Genomic DNA, 15,955 nt, shown 5'->3' with positions numbered 1-15,955 from the left:
CCATATTGTACCCTGAGGGTTGTCTCCAGTCCATGGGAAAACATGGAGAAAAAGACTGGGAGAGACAGGAATTTGTTAATTATAATTAGAATAATTGCTCTTCTCCTCACTCTGTCCATCTGTTGTTGGAATTGCCAGCAATTAATCTGCCAAAGTTTGCATTAATGTGAAAAAAATCTTTGAATCCTCTTTTAATGACTTAATTCTTATTCATCATACAGCTTCTCCCCATTTACTGCATCTTCAATAAGAAGAAATATTATATTTTAGGGACGAGAATTCGCTGAATGCCAATGAAATTACCTGTCATTGTTCTTATAATGTCCAAAGTGGTGGAGCATCACTGGTGGATAAAGATAGGGAATCAGCTATTTATTATTTTAGGAAAAAATATAAAAGCTTGTCTCACTTTTTTTTCTTTTTCTTTTTAGGGGATCATTTACCAAGTTTTCTATAGACAGTTAAAAAAATGCAAGATTTCCCCCTCTGTTAAAGGCCTGTACACACGATAAGAAAATCTGTAGGGAAAATTCGTCCGACGACCGATCTGCCGATTTTCGGATTGTTAGTATGGTGCTTTCGACAGCCAACTCCGACTTTTCGGCTGACAAAATCCTGATGTGCAGGCTATAAAATTTTTGTTGTCCGTAATACAACGTCCGATTTTCGTCTCATTAGTACAGATTTTGACTGAAAGAAATCTTAAGAGCAAGACTAGGCATGCTCAGAGAGAAAGAACACATACAAAGCAATCCAAAACATGACATCACTTCTGAAGTAGAATTCTGTCATACGGGAAAATTCGTATGAAAATAACCTCTTCACTTTCCACATCAGACTAGCATGCCACAAAAAAAGGTCGACAGATCGTTCGATAATCTGATCGTGTGTACGGGCCTTTAGAACAGCCTCATTTATTCCCGATGTGCCCAGATAATATACGAATGAATACTGAACCAAGGAGAGAAAATACAAAAGGGGAAATGGATAAACACTATGTCAAGTATACATACCAACTGCCCTAGATTTACCAGGGCGGTCCCATTTCTTGACCCTCCCACTTTTGCTGTGTCCTGGGATCACAGCATCAACCTTATTTGCATTACTGCACATGTGCATATATAAATATCTTTTTCTGTTGTATGTTATAGTCAATTAAGACTTTAAAGTGGAGTTCCACCCTAAAAAAAAAAAAAAAAAAAAAAAACTTTGCAGCATCAGGTAGAGTGAAAAAACCTGAAAAATAATTGGATAGTTTATACTTTTTTTTGTTTCCCTTACCTTGTTTTTAATGAAAATGAACTTACCTTCCTTCCTCTTCCTCCTTTTGCGGCCCCCGACGTCACTTCCTCCTTTGCATTGCGTCCTGGGAGATGAGCATCATCAATCCCAGGATGCAATGGGAATGGCCGGCCGCTACTCTGATTGCCGATCGCAATCTACAGCACATGCGCGAGATTGCGATCGGCATTCTGGGTAGCTGAAACAAGGAAGAAGGACACAGCGGGGGACACAGCGGCTTCAGATGCCCACACCGGAGATGGCCGCACTCTTTAATCAATTTTAAAGGTAAGATTTTATCTATATTCATTTACTGTAATGTGGGGTTAGTGTTAGTGTAATTGGGGTTAGCTTAGGATTAGGGGGGGTATTTTTAGCTAAAAAATGTGTATGTGGTTGGAACTCCGCTTTATATTTGATTTAGTATACTACCTTCTCGGATTTTGTATTATAGACTGACAAATGGGGAAAACAGGACAAAAAAGTCAAAACTTTTTTTTTTTTCATTTAACCACTTACTACCCGCCCATCGTAAAATGACGGCGGAGTGGTGTAGCTATTATCCTGGGACGCCGTCATATGACAGCGCACCAGAACAGCCTCCGGGGGGCGGCGATCGTGACCGCGCCGTGTTGCTAAGACACGGTGCGATCCCGATCTCGGTAAAGAGTCAATGACATCACTCTTTGTCCAATCACAGCCGGTCACATGTAAATGAGGAAGTGCCATTATTCGGCTCTCCTCGGCTCACACTGTCAGTGTGTGAGGGGAGGAGAGCCGATCAGCGGCTCCTCCTCATAGGGGACACAGGGAAATGTAATCAGGGCACTGATCACCAGTGCCCTGATTACACAAGAGTGAAATAAAGTGCCATAACTGCCCGCCATCAGTGCCCACAATCAGTGCCCATAGTGCTGCCAGTCAGTGCCTGCTCACCTAGGCACTGATGGGCACTGACTGGCAGCACTGTGGGCACTGATGGTGCTGCCCATCGGTGTCCATCAGTGCCGCCCCCATCAGTGCTCATCAGTACCACCCGTCCGTGTCCATCAGTGCCACCCGTCAGTGTCCATCAGAGTCGCCTGTCAGTGCTGCCTCTCAGTGCCCATCAGTGCCACCTCTCAGTGCCCATTAGTGCCGCCTATCAGTGCTGCCTATCAGTGCTCATCAGTGTGGCATATTAATACCTCCTCATCAGTGCCACCTCATGAGTGCCCATAAGTGCCACCTCATCAGTGCCTATCAGTGCAGCCTATCAGTGCCCCCTCATCAGCGCACATCAGTGAAGGAGAAAAATGTATTTATTTTCAAAATTTACTCACAGAAAATAAGAAAAACTTTTTTTTTTTCAAAATTGTCTGCCTTTTTTCTTTTTGTAAGAAATAAAAAACCCAGAGGTGATTAAATACCACCAAAAGAAAGCTGTATTTGCATGAAAAAAATTATAAAAATGTCATATGGGTACAGTGTAGCATGACCACGCAATTGTCATTCAAAGTGTGAGAGCGCTGAAAGCTGAAAATTGGCCTGGGCACGAAGGGGGTGAAAGTGCACTGTAGGCAAGTGGTTAAACTTTATTATTTTGAATACTGTACTGCCTCCTTTAAAAATGATTGTTTGTTGTTTTTCCCTCCAGAAATTTAAAAAAAAAACTGGCACCTCTCATTAACAGCTGTTTACAAACAAAGCCATGTGATCATTGTACAATAACTTCCAGGGTGATCACATGATCTGTTCTGATTGGTTCCTGTTTGTTAGTGGACAGTGTAGTTGTCACAGGTAGGGGAAAACAGCGATTAGTGCTCCTAGATGTCATAATAAATGTGATTAGTAAAACAAAGATTGCTTTAAAAATGCCTACATTATAGAATTATTAAAAAAAAACTATAAAATACAACTGACCCCAAACAAATCATATTTACGTTAATGTGGAGAAATGGTAAACTAGACAAAAGAAATGTGGACACAAGGAGGAAAAAGTAAAAAAAAAGCTGGAAAGACTATAAACAGCTTAAACAAAACTGCAAAATCCCTAGAACAAGTTGGTGAAATTTCAATTTCCAAGCCTTATGAAGAAATTCTGCAATCCTAGGTCTGCTACAACAGCGCCACCTGATGGAGAGAGGCATCATGTCTTTATATTGTCCACAGTTGTGCAGTGTTCATATACCAAGTACATAACTGGGCATTAAACTCAATTCATGACAGGATTAGGACTGTTACTTCCAAAAAGTGATTACAAAATGAGTGTAAGTCACGTGTCTAAACATAAAGATAATTACTTTGTGTTAAATCTTTGTGAATTGAGCCTATTGCCTGTGACCACACAGCACATACTGCAAATGTGCTGTGCGGATAAATGTGGTCAGTAGAGTCAATACTGGGGCATTCGGTTTATGTAAATTCTGAGTTACATTATATTTGTAGTGAGAAATTATTAGGTTCTTACAGGAAACGTGTCATGAAACAGAGCCACCACTGTCATTCCAATCCACTGGATTCAGTAGTTAAATTTGGAATGTGCATGCAAATCAGGATTTGTGATTCGACTTGCTGCATACTGGTCCCTTCTTAGAAGCGAATAAAGTGCTGAATATAGAGCAGGGGTTTTCCAAAACTTTCTAAACAAAGGGCAAGTTTACTGTCCTAGGGGCGGACTATGTCCATTGGGAGTAGAAAAGGTCCCAACGTCAGTTGAGAAACAATATTGCCCCATCTTTTGATTGAGTGGGGGTAAATGTGCCCCATCATTGGTGTCAGTGGGTGAAGTTGTGCCCATCGTTGGTGTCATGGAAAGAAATTGTGCCCTATCATTAGGGTCATTGGGCCCCATTGTTAGTGTCACTGGGTAGATTTGTGCCCCATCATTGGTGTCATTGAGGAAGAATAGTGCCCCATCATTGGGAGAAATTGTGTCCCTTCATTGGTGTCAATGGGGGCAATTATGCCCTGTTGTTGGTATCAGTGGATGAAACAGTGCCCCAAGGGCCAGTTAAAAGCAAGTAGAGGGCCACAGTTTGGAGACCACTGATCTAGAGGAACAGTATTGTGACAACAGTGAAAAATACAGAAAGATCGTCCTGGGAGTTGTGGTTCAGTTTAAGGTAGTGCATCCTTTTCCCATCTCCCCTCATGAGATCATTTGATTGGAAACCTCCATCGTTAATAATTGACCAGAATGTCTTTCTATCCAGTTTGTCCAATATGCGAGTCTGTTGGCCACTGTGCAATCTTTTATCTATTTATTATGAAAGTTATCAAATCTTCGTTACATTTGGCAATTAATCATCCTATCTATAGCCAGTGATATTGCCAGTATCTAGTGACTCAGACTTTCAATGTATAGGACTCCTGCACATGTCAATGGCATTGCACAGCTGCTCAGAGGCTGTCTCTGCACATCTGGGTGGAGTTGGACACCTGAACACCAATGAATTACTAATACATATTTGTGCTGATACAAAACTCCACCCGCTTTCTGCCCCACCCAAATCCTTCCCCACTCTATCACAGCTGCTGCAAAAAACTATTCTACAGCTTCACCAACATGCAGAAAGGGCACCAACTGCCACGGGGGGCACACCTCACATATGTGATGATAAAAATTATTTTCTGACCTTGAGTTTGAGAGAAACTTTTCACTTGCACGGACACAAAAATGCTCACAGAAAACGTTTTCTTTTCAGTGCCAATTAAAAAATATCATCTGAGCTTAAAGAGCCTGAACGGTATCAAGAGGCTTCTCTGGTTAATTACAAGCTGGCGAGTGCAGCAATGTTATCAGGATCTGCAATTTGCATCAGGGTGGAGAGGATGGCGATTCACTCTGCTACCGGCTCACATTAACCAGGAGACAAATAATGGATATATTTGCTTCTAAAATGGTTCCATTCCACCTTCACAGATCAAACCAAAAACTGAATCAGCAATGGATTACCTTCTCCCATGATCGATAATCTGATGTCAGTCAGCCAGGTCGGTCATTATAAAATACGAGAAGGACGCTGTGCTGCTCTGATGCTCCGCCTTTAATTAACTCGATATTGAAAGGGAATCAGAGTCTAATCCTGACAAGGCTTATTCCCAGGAGATGCCTCCTTCAAAGCCCAATCGATTCTTCTCATGCTAATTATTATTACATCAATTTCCATGAAAGAGCATCAACTCCACAATTATTTTATATTTTATGGCCTGTGGAGTCTCAGGAAAGTGTAACAATAAACACTAAAAAAGAGGAAAAATAAAGACCTAAGGATGGTCAAGGAGAGTGGAGTGCCATCTGCAAGAAAATACAGGTCGTTCATTTTCTCTGCTCCATTTGCAGTCAGTTTTCATCCTATATTGGTTCGCCTTTAATTGAGATTTTAGCTTTTGTGCTTAATCCTCATTTATTTGTCAGTCCTGTTTTTCAAGATGTTTTTAGGATTATAACAACGTAAAAATAAAATATACTTAACTTCAAAACTGAGTTTTTGTAAAATGTATCCAATTGATGGAAACCAGCAAAATCAAAGCACAGAAAAATAACAGGAGGCAGACACAGCCAAATAACAGGAGGTACTGTAGTTTTCTGCTTGTTCTTATACAGTTCCATTCACACATGCAGTGGCGTACCTAGAGCATTTGGCACCCCCCCCCCCCCCTTTAAAATGTAAAAACACCCACAAAAATTTGTAATGTTTTCAAGAGTATTTATTGCACATATTTCACAGCCCCCCATCACAGTGCCCCTTGCAGTCTGCCCCCCCCTCCCTGCAGACATGATACAAGAGATGGTCAGACTGCAGACATGATACCAGAGATTGTCAGAGACTGAAGATGTGATACAGGAGATGGTCAGAGACTGCAGACATGATACAAGAGATGGTCAGAGACTGCAGACATGATACAAGAGATGGTTAGAGACTGCAGACATGATACAAGAGATGGTTAGAGACTGCAGACATGATACAAGAGATTGTCAGAGACTGCAGACATGATACAAGAGATGGTCAGAGACTGCAGACATGATACAAGAGATGGTCAGAGACTGCATACATGATACAGGAGATGGTCAGAGACTGCAGACATGATACAAGAGATGGTCAGAGACTGCAGACATGATACAAGAGATGGTCAGAGACTGCAGACATGATACAAGAGATGGTCAGAGACTGCAGACATGAAGATAGAACAGCACTAGGAGGGCCAGAGAGCACAGAGGAAGCAGAGAGCACTGGAGAGAATTAAGGGGGGGGTGGAAAGCATTGCAGGGGGGTTGGAAAGTGTGAGGGGTGGAGAGCACTGGGGGGGGGGTGCTGGAGAGCACGGGGGGACTGGAGAGTACTGGGGGGAGAACTGGAGATCGCTGAGGGGGGTGGATAGCACTGGGAGGGGGGGACTTCAGATCACTGAGGGGGGGCAGGGTGCACAGGGGGGTGGAGAGCACTGGGGGGGACTGTAGATCACTGAGGGGGGAGCCAGGATGCACAGGGGGTACAGAGAACTGGGGGGGACGACTGGAGATCACTGAGGGGGGAGCCAGAATGCACAGGGGGTGGAGAGCACTGGGGGGGGAACTGGAGATCACTGAGGGGGGGAGCACAGGGGGGGTGGAGAGCACTGGGGAGAACTGGAGATCACTGAGGGGGGGAGCCAGGATGCACAGGGGGGTGGAGAGCACTGGGGGGGAAACTGGAGATCACTAATGGGGGGGAGCCAGGGTGCACAGGAGGGTGGAGAGCACTGGGGGGAACTGGAGATCACTAAAGGGGGGGCAGGGTGCACAGGGGGGTGGAGAGCACTGGGGGGGGGAACTGGAGATCACTAAAGGGGGGCAGGGTGCACAGGGGGGTGGAGAGCACTGGGGGGAACTGGAGATCACTAAAGAGGGGGCAGGGTGCACAGGGGGGTAGAGAGCACTGGGGGAACTGGAGATCACTGAGGGGGGGAGCCATGGTGCACAGGGGGGTGAAGAGCACTGGGGGAACTGGAGATCACTGAGGGGGGGGGCAGGGTGCACAGGGGGGTGGAAAGCACTGGGGGAGCCAGGGAGCATTGGGGGGAGCTGCAAAGCACTGTGGGGAGCTGAAGAGAACAGGGAGGAGGGGGGCTAAAGAGCACTGGGGGGGCTGGAGAGGGGGGGTTGAAGAGCACTGGGGTGGGGGGGGGGTGCTGGATAGCACTGGGGGGCCAGCAAAGGAATTTGTATATTAGGGGCGGTGGGACAGCTGCATAATGAGGAATTGATGTTTCCATATATCTCCTGCGTCTGTTGAATGCCTGCAGGAGGGAGAGGAGGAGACTCAGTCTTTCAACGGACGCAGGAGATATATGAAAAGATCAGTTCCTCATTATGTAGCTGTCCTGGCCGCTTCTCCTATCCAGCACAGTGAGCACAAAACACTTACCTTCTTTCTTCCCGCCTCCTGTGACTGAAGGAGCTGTTATTGCAGCTGCCTTCACAGGGAGATGCACACCGGCCCCACAGCGCCGGGCACCCCTGAGCGGCCTGACACCCCCCCCCCCGTGCGTGGCACCCGGGGCGGTCCGCACCCCTGCCCCCCCATTGGTACGCCACTGCACACATGTGAAACTTACCATGCGACTTTGGACACTAAAGCTGCATGACAAGTCGCACCCCATGTTTTTCAATGGCAGCAGTTCAAATATTTGCAACCTAAAGTTGCATCAACTTTAAAAAGGCCAGTAGAGGCCTACATGCTGACTTCATCGCCGCCGCATCCTTGTGGTAAGGGCGGTGGCCATTTCTGTAAGTTTTGTTTTTATGCTGGAGCAAATGTGTTTAATTTTAACACTAATAAAATACGACACTATATGAGCATAATTTGGGCTCCCGCTAGTGAGCTTTTTTTGCACAGTGCTTGATCCCACTGGAGTCCACCATTCAACCAATATACCTGAGCAGGATGTTACTTTGCTTCATAGCAACAGTCCAAGGCATATCATTGTTTGCTATCTGGTGAGTGTTTAGATTGGTGGAGGTGCACGGTCGTGGAAGGCCATTTCCAAATATAGTGGGTGAAGTGTGTTTATTTGACACCTATTATTGGAACAACTTTTGAGTACACAGATTTCTTTAAGTCACATCACGGATTTCTTTATATATTGGGACTATATCTAGTAGGACTTTTGTTTATTTATTATTCACAGTGAAGCGCTGCACACCACTTAGTGTTATATTAAAAGGGTTCCTGCACTACTGACTTTCATGTGCCTTTAGTGCCATAGGCTGCAATGTAAACCCTCTAAAGTCACAAGTCACACCTAAATGTTATAGATGCAACAGTTATCCATTTTCATTGGTCAAAGCCAAAGTTGCTGTCAAGTCGCACCCATCCAAAGTTGCATCAAAGTTGCATCCCAAAGTTGAGCCGTACAAGTGTGAATGGAGCCTCTTCGGTCAAGGAAGACAGTAAAAGATGTCTAGGAATGTACACCGTAGAAGACAGTAAACACTGAAGTAACCGGTTCTACGAATAACAAACTGCAATGTAAAACATACCAGAGAACCTAGTAACAGAGCCAAACATCTACCCTATAAAACACAAGATAACAGACTTCACTTTTTACTAGAGCAGGGGTCTCCAACTTTATTAGTAAAAGGGCCACATAGTAAATTTTACAAAAATTTGCAGGCAGAAAAAAATCAGTTCTATAAATGATCCCCCACACTTGCATCAGGGACCCCATCAGTGTCCCTCTTTACATCAGTATCCCCCTTAATCAGGGTCCCCATCAAAATCCCCCCTTACATCAGGGTCCCTATCAGAGTCCCCATTACATCAGGGTTCTCTTAAGAGTCCCCCTTAAATCAGGATGAAGCAGAGACCATAGGCAGCCTCTGCTGATCTGAATCCTTAGTATGTGCCACTGACCCTAGTCGCTGACTGGATAAAATCCTGTAGTGAGCTGGATCTAGCCCATGGGGCCTAGTTTGGAGACCCCTGTACTTGAGCAGAAAGATCCACCCTACACTGTAACATACACCTCATCACTACTTATAAATCCTTATCCACTTGACGACTGGGATGTGCTTGTTATCGCATAATCTCTCAATAATATTCCTCAATTTACTATCCATGACTACAGTGGAATAAACTCCATATAACGCAGTTTATAGAGTTTGGATGAAACCATCAAAAACCTATTCAGAACTGTTGCTTGGCATCTTTCTATTTTGGATGCAGAACCTAGCCAGAGGAGCTTACAGTCTAATGCAGCGTTTTTCAACCTGTGTGCCGCGGCACACCGGTGTGCCGTGAAGAGTCCCCAGGTGTGCCGTGGCAAAATTACCCCATCTGATCTACAAACTGTGTTGGCCACTCAGTTAAGCCTTGTTGTTACAGCGGTTCTGGTCCGCTGTCTAAAGGTCACTTTCCGCTGCCACAGGCATTTTGGAAGCTGTGCGGGCCGTCCGATCGCATCTTGCCAATCTATGAGGTCATCGGTTGCTAGGGGCGGGTCAAGCGTACGCACAGCTTTCTGGGATGTGCGAGACGCAGGTCCCAGGAGACGCTGGCTGGCGCGCTTTTGCCAGAGGGGAGGTGAAGCAGAGCATGAGGAGAGGAGGAAGAACAGGGAGGAGGCTTTTCAGTGGCTGCATATGAGCTCCTCTGAGCTCCATGAGGTACAGCAATTGTACCTGTAATTTACCTGCATGTTTTTGTTTTATGTATAATTGAAGGCATGGTGATTGTTTTTTTTTTTTTAATGCAATATAAATATACATAAGATATGTTGGTTATTATTATTATTGGTAATAGTAACTATATTTCTTTAATGGTAACTGCACTTCTTTTTATTTTGTCTTCCGCTTGCACATTGCTCTGCTGCAGTTTGGCCGCAGTGCAAGTGTAGCGCAGGGTACCCGCGGTTTTCATGTGCATTACCTGCAGTTTCCTATAGACTTCTATTATATCCCTCATTTTTGGTGTGCTTTCAGAAAATGTAGGACATAATAGAAGTTGATGAGAAACAGCAGGTAACGCACATGAAAAGTGCAGGTACCCTGCGCTAAACCTGCACTGCAGCGAGTCATAGTTAAATATACGTTCTGGCTCTGAAATAGTTTATCGGGGTTATGGCTGAAGATATCAGCCATAACCTCAGTATTGTTTTTTACAGCCCACGGCTGGCTTTCTAATAAAAGGGTTCCAAGCAGCACATGAGCCACTGGAATGGTTTCAGAAGCAGCGGGAGGGGATATACCCCCCTCCCCCCGGCTCACCCGAGAAGCAATCCAATAGTGCAGCCGGCTAGTCCCAGGGGGCGATGAAAGAGTATATCCTCTTTACTAGCCTCTATGGCCTTGGAGGGCCAGAGCGACGTCATGTTGTTCCGTCCTGTCCAGGCTGCATTTTTGGTTGGTGTGCCTTGAGATTCTTCCAGATTTTAAAGTGTGCCTTGGGTGAAAAAAGGTTGAAAAACACTGGTCTAATGGACCTTCTATGGCAAACACATTCAGCATCAGGATATTTTTGTGTGTTAGGAGAAAGATGGCGCTCACACACACACAGCTAGAACATACAACCTCCATGCAGATGACGAGAGAGAAACAGGAGACCCCAGTACTGAAAACACATATACTACATAATGTGCTCAGGCCCACCACACCCATGTGCTGCGCCTCACCCAGTGGCATAACTAACACCACACAGCTGCTGTGGGGCCTGGGGGGTACCAGAGGTTCCATTCTGGGTAAATTGCTGCAAAAGGTACTTACTATTAAGTGGACCTTACTTCATAAAGGGTGATCCATTTTTTATGGGAATAGATTCACTTGCTAGGTCCAACATACTACCAGCCAATAGGGAGATATGAAGTGCCTTCTTCAAAGGAGACCCTTAAGCTGTTCTGACACTGCTAGGACTGCATCCCACCATTTTGCAGATCAAGACTTTAAAGGTGAGCAACTTGTGCCGATGCCTATCAGTATAAGAACTTTCCCTGACACCAAGATACAGGGGGAATCTTTCCACTGACAACCAAGGTAAAGGGGTGAATTTCCTGCATCATTATTATGAGATGGAGCTTACCTTGACCACCAGTGTGTATGTGCTGGTGGAGGGGGGCTTTCCATGACCACCAATATAGAGGAGGGGTCCCACTAACTAATGTAAAGCGGGTGGACCTACCACTGACCGCCATGTAATAATAGGGCTTTCCAGTGATCCAATTAGTAAGGGGCACATTCCCTGATCACCAGTAAAAGGTTATGGAGGTGGGGATTCACTGACCACTAATATACAGAGGGGGCTTTCCCTGGCCACCACTGTAAGGAGGATACTTTTTACTGACCTGTAATGTATGGGGCTTTCCTTGACTACCAATGGAAGGGGGAAAGGCATTCCTTGACTTAAGCCTAGTACACACGCAACGATTATTGGCCGACCGATCATCCGTCTTTTGTCCAGAGTGGTGTTTTGTTGGTTGGAATGTGCCTAGACTGCACACAAATTTTCTCGCCTGACAAAATTCTACTTCAGAAGTGATGTAATGTGTTGGTTAGCTTTCTTTGTATTCTTTCTTCTCTGAGCATGCCCAGTCTTGCTCATAAGATTTTTCCCTGTCGAAATCTGTACTGACTGCACGAAAATCAGACATGTTTTGACGGCGGACAAAAATTTTATAGCCTGCACACCAGATTTTTTTCGGCCGAAAAGTCGGAGTCGGTTGTCGGAAGCATCATACTAACAAGCCGAAAATCGGCAGATCGGTTGTCAGACGAAAATTCCCTGCCGATTTTCGACGCGTGTGTACGAGGCTTAACAGTACTAAAGTAGGTGGGTCTTTTCACTAACCACTTATGTAAAGGGAGGCTTTGCAATGACTGTGAGGGGAAGCTTGTCCTGACTAATAATTTAAGAAATCCAAAAGGGAGCTTTCCAATATACAAGGAGGCTTTTCAAAGATCACTAGTTTAAGGCGGTGGGGTCTCTCTGCTACAGGTTCTTTTCATTTCTAGTTCCTTCCCTAAATCGAACAATAAATTCTCCCACATTTGTTCATTGGCCATATAATTAAACCTGTGATTCTGCAGATGCTGATTTTGCGTTAATTTAGGTTTTTGGGTATTTTGGATAGCAGATATAAACCCACTATTGCCAGGTCTAATGAGATTAGATTGTGAAAGAGTTTGGTGTCAGGTGCAGCAATCTGACAATTCCTATCACATCTACCTCTGTGACAACCTAACATCCTGGCCCTGCCATGATAACAGGCACACAGGACTAGAGTGGGTCGTAAATAACACAACCCCACAATAAACCGACTTAGAATAAAACAATGGTTGGAAAAAACAATTACAGGCTGTGACTCCCTCTTCTATATTATGTTTATCATTAGGGAGCAGGTAGCAAGCCTCAGACATCTCACCTCCCCATGTGTCACTTCCACAGTCCTAAGGTCTCTGGTGCCCCCTACTCGTCCTCCATACAGAGCCGGCAATGATACATCTGTGTCTCCACCACAGTCCTTATAGTACTGATAATACATAACTGCACATTCAGAGTGCCGAGGGCGTCTTAACACTCATTATCCTGCGACTGGTGACACTGCGACCGGCCCAAGGGAGATGAGCCATAATCTCTCCGGAGAGATCTCTATTTTTACTGTTACTAATGGAGCCACTTCTACCTCTGGAAAATAATGATGAAATATTCTCCAAAACAACCACAAACATGTGCTGCTATTTCTCTCATTTCATTGAAATAACCTACAACCTGTTGCTTTCTTGAACTGTATTTTACGTCAGTGTCATTAGTGATGGGACTTTAATATTATTAAATAATACTTCAGAGTGAACAGTTTTAGTAAAATTTCACAACCTCCATATCTGAGAGAAATAAATGTTAACTTGTTTTATTATGGCTCATAAACAGCGACCAGCCATAACATTATGACCACTGATGCGTAAAATCAACAACACTGATTATTTCAATACAATGACATCTAAGTGTCCATTCACACTGGTACGACTTGTCAGGCGACTTGGTCAGCCTGACAAGTCGTGCACCGTCGCTCCCACTGTGTAGTACAGGAGCCGTTCTAACAGGAGCGACACAAGTCGCTCCGACTTAGAAAAAGGGTCCTGTACTACTTCGGGGCGACCTGGAGGTGACTTGCATTGACTTCCATTATGTGAAGTCCGTGCAAGTCGCGCTGCACGCGACTTCACAGGTCGGCCCCTAAGTCGGAGCGACCTAATGTGAACGGGGACTAAAGGTTGATGGGATAGATTAGGCAACAAGTAAACTTGTCCCTAAACTTGATGTGTTGACGACAGAAAAAAATGGGCAAGCATAAGGATTTGAGCAACTTTGACAGGAGCCAAACTGTGATGGATAGAAGACTGGTTCAGAGCATCTCCAAGACTGCAGCTCTTGTGTTCTCCTGGTCTGCAGTGGTTAGGACCTACCAAAAGAGGTCCAAGCAAAGAGAACCAGCAAACCGGTGACAGGGTCATGGATGGCCAAGACTCACTGATGCACATGGAGAGAGAAAGTTGGACCCTGTAGTTTGATCCAAGAAGAGATACCGTAGCTCAAATTACTAAAAATGTTTAAGTGATTGTAAAACTTTTTTTTTTTTAAATAAAAAACATACTTACCTTTATGATGCAATGGTTTTGCATAGAGCAGCCCCGATTCTCCTCCTCTCGGTTCCCCCACCAGCACTCCTGGCTACTCCCCACTGCTGAGTGCTCCCATAGCAAGGCCCTGGCTATGGGGTCACTTGTGCATGCTCGCTCCCGAGCCCCACTCTGTATTCTCTATAAGACACACAGTGGGGCTCTGCACCATCCCCCACTCCCTCATCACTGGCTGTGGTTAACAGCAGTGGAAACAAATTACTCCCACTGCTGTATCTGAGCCAATGCACATCGCTGGATTGAGATTAGCTCAGGTATATGTTTAATGCAATAAGGTAAAAAAACCTTTTGCCTTTACAACCAATTTAATGCAGGTACCGAAGGAAAGGTGTCAGAACACACAGTGCATCATAGTTTGGTTCGTTTGGAGCCATAGACTGGTCAGGGTGCCCAGACTGACCCACATTGGTAACCAAAAGCACCTACGGTTGGCACATGAGCTTTAGAAATGAACAATGGAGCAATAGAAGCCTGGTCGGATGAACTTAAGAATAGTTTGAGGAACACGAGTTTGAGGTGTAGACTCAAAATTCTCCAGATCTCAATCCAATCAAGTATCTGTGCCCTTGAGAAAATGAATATGACCACTACATCGGAGAGCTGGTAACCTGCAATATATTTCATTTTTGTTCTTGTGTTTAGTAATCCTTTAATACAGGCATCACTAAATGGCAGACTGTGGTCCTAGTAACCAATCACTTGCTGGTTAATATGAAAAGTTTGGCCGCCAGCAGATCCCACTCCCATCCTCCATCCAATGCCGTGCTGTGCCTCATGCACTCAGTTCATTACTATTCTGCCTCCTGCTCTCTGCTCTAAGGAGATTAAAGAGGCAGGACACCACTGTGGGGGAGGGGAGGGGGGAGATATAAAAGGGGGCAGTGCTGGAGGTTGGGGGACTGGATGTCAAGAGGGCAGAGCACACTACTGTGGAGGAGGGAGTTATGTGAAACAGTGGCAATGCTGTGTGGGGGGGGGGGGGGGTGTGAAGGTACTATAGGAGGGTGATATAAAGAGGGGGCGATGTGAAGAGGGCAGAGCACACTACTATGAGGGGTCTGTGATGTGAGAGGGGACAGTGCTTTAAGGGGGTGGGCAGTGCTGTAGGGGGGGGGGGGTGATGTAAAGGGAGGCAGTGCTGTGAGGAGGGAGCAGAGGACTGTATTTGGGGGTGAAAATTTGAAGGGGGAGCTGGAGGACACTGCTTTGAGTGAAGGGGGTGTGTGATGTGATGGGGGTTCACTACACCACTGTGAAGGGGGTGGGGGTAATGTGAATGGGACTTGAGAACACTACTCTGAAGTGAAAACTGTAATGTGAAGTGGAGGACTGAAATTGGGGGGGGGGGACCAGCTGAGGACACTGATGTAAGAACAGGATTGCAATATAAGGAAAGAGCTGTAATGTAAGGGATCTGAGTCATCGCACAGAAATACAATTCAGACCTCTGCTGGAAGGAAAATTTCAGGCCAGAGTTTCTATAAACACAGGGACTGCAAAGTCCACATTTCTGCCTATAATAGCATTGCATTCAATAAATAGGAGACATAAGGACATCTATATTAATAAAATGGAAGTGTCCCTGCGTCCGTCCCTGTGTCCGTGGAAATGCGCTACTGCGCATGTGCCGCACGAACAGCGGAACGCAGAGAGACTTCGGGCGGGCGGGTGGCAGGCGCTGGGTGGGCGTGTTAGACAGCAGCGGATCCCCGCCCACTTAACTTCCTCCTCAGAAGAGCGCGGCTCCGGAGGAAGAGGCCTGTCGGATGATGCCTCGAAGGCATTATCCGACATGACAGAGGCATTATCCGACAGCAGAAGGTACATCATAGCGAGCAGTCTCTCCGATCTGTCCCGGCTCCTCCGATCACCTCCCCGCCATAGGTTCCAGCAAGTCACCGGAGTCCCACACACCTGCAGTAAATCCACACTGACAGCCCCGGGATCTCACCGATCACACACCGCACTCCGCTACGATACATGCCGACCTCATGAATATTTATACAGGGACCGGACAGGCCC

Source organism: Pelophylax lessonae (assembly GCF_965119305.1).
Source record: "Pelophylax lessonae genome assembly, chromosome: 4".
In the NCBI taxonomy this organism is placed as follows: Eukaryota; Metazoa; Chordata; class Amphibia; order Anura; family Ranidae; genus Pelophylax; species Pelophylax lessonae.
The sequence above is the reverse complement of the archived record's forward strand: the minus strand, read 5'-3'. Positions refer to the sequence as shown.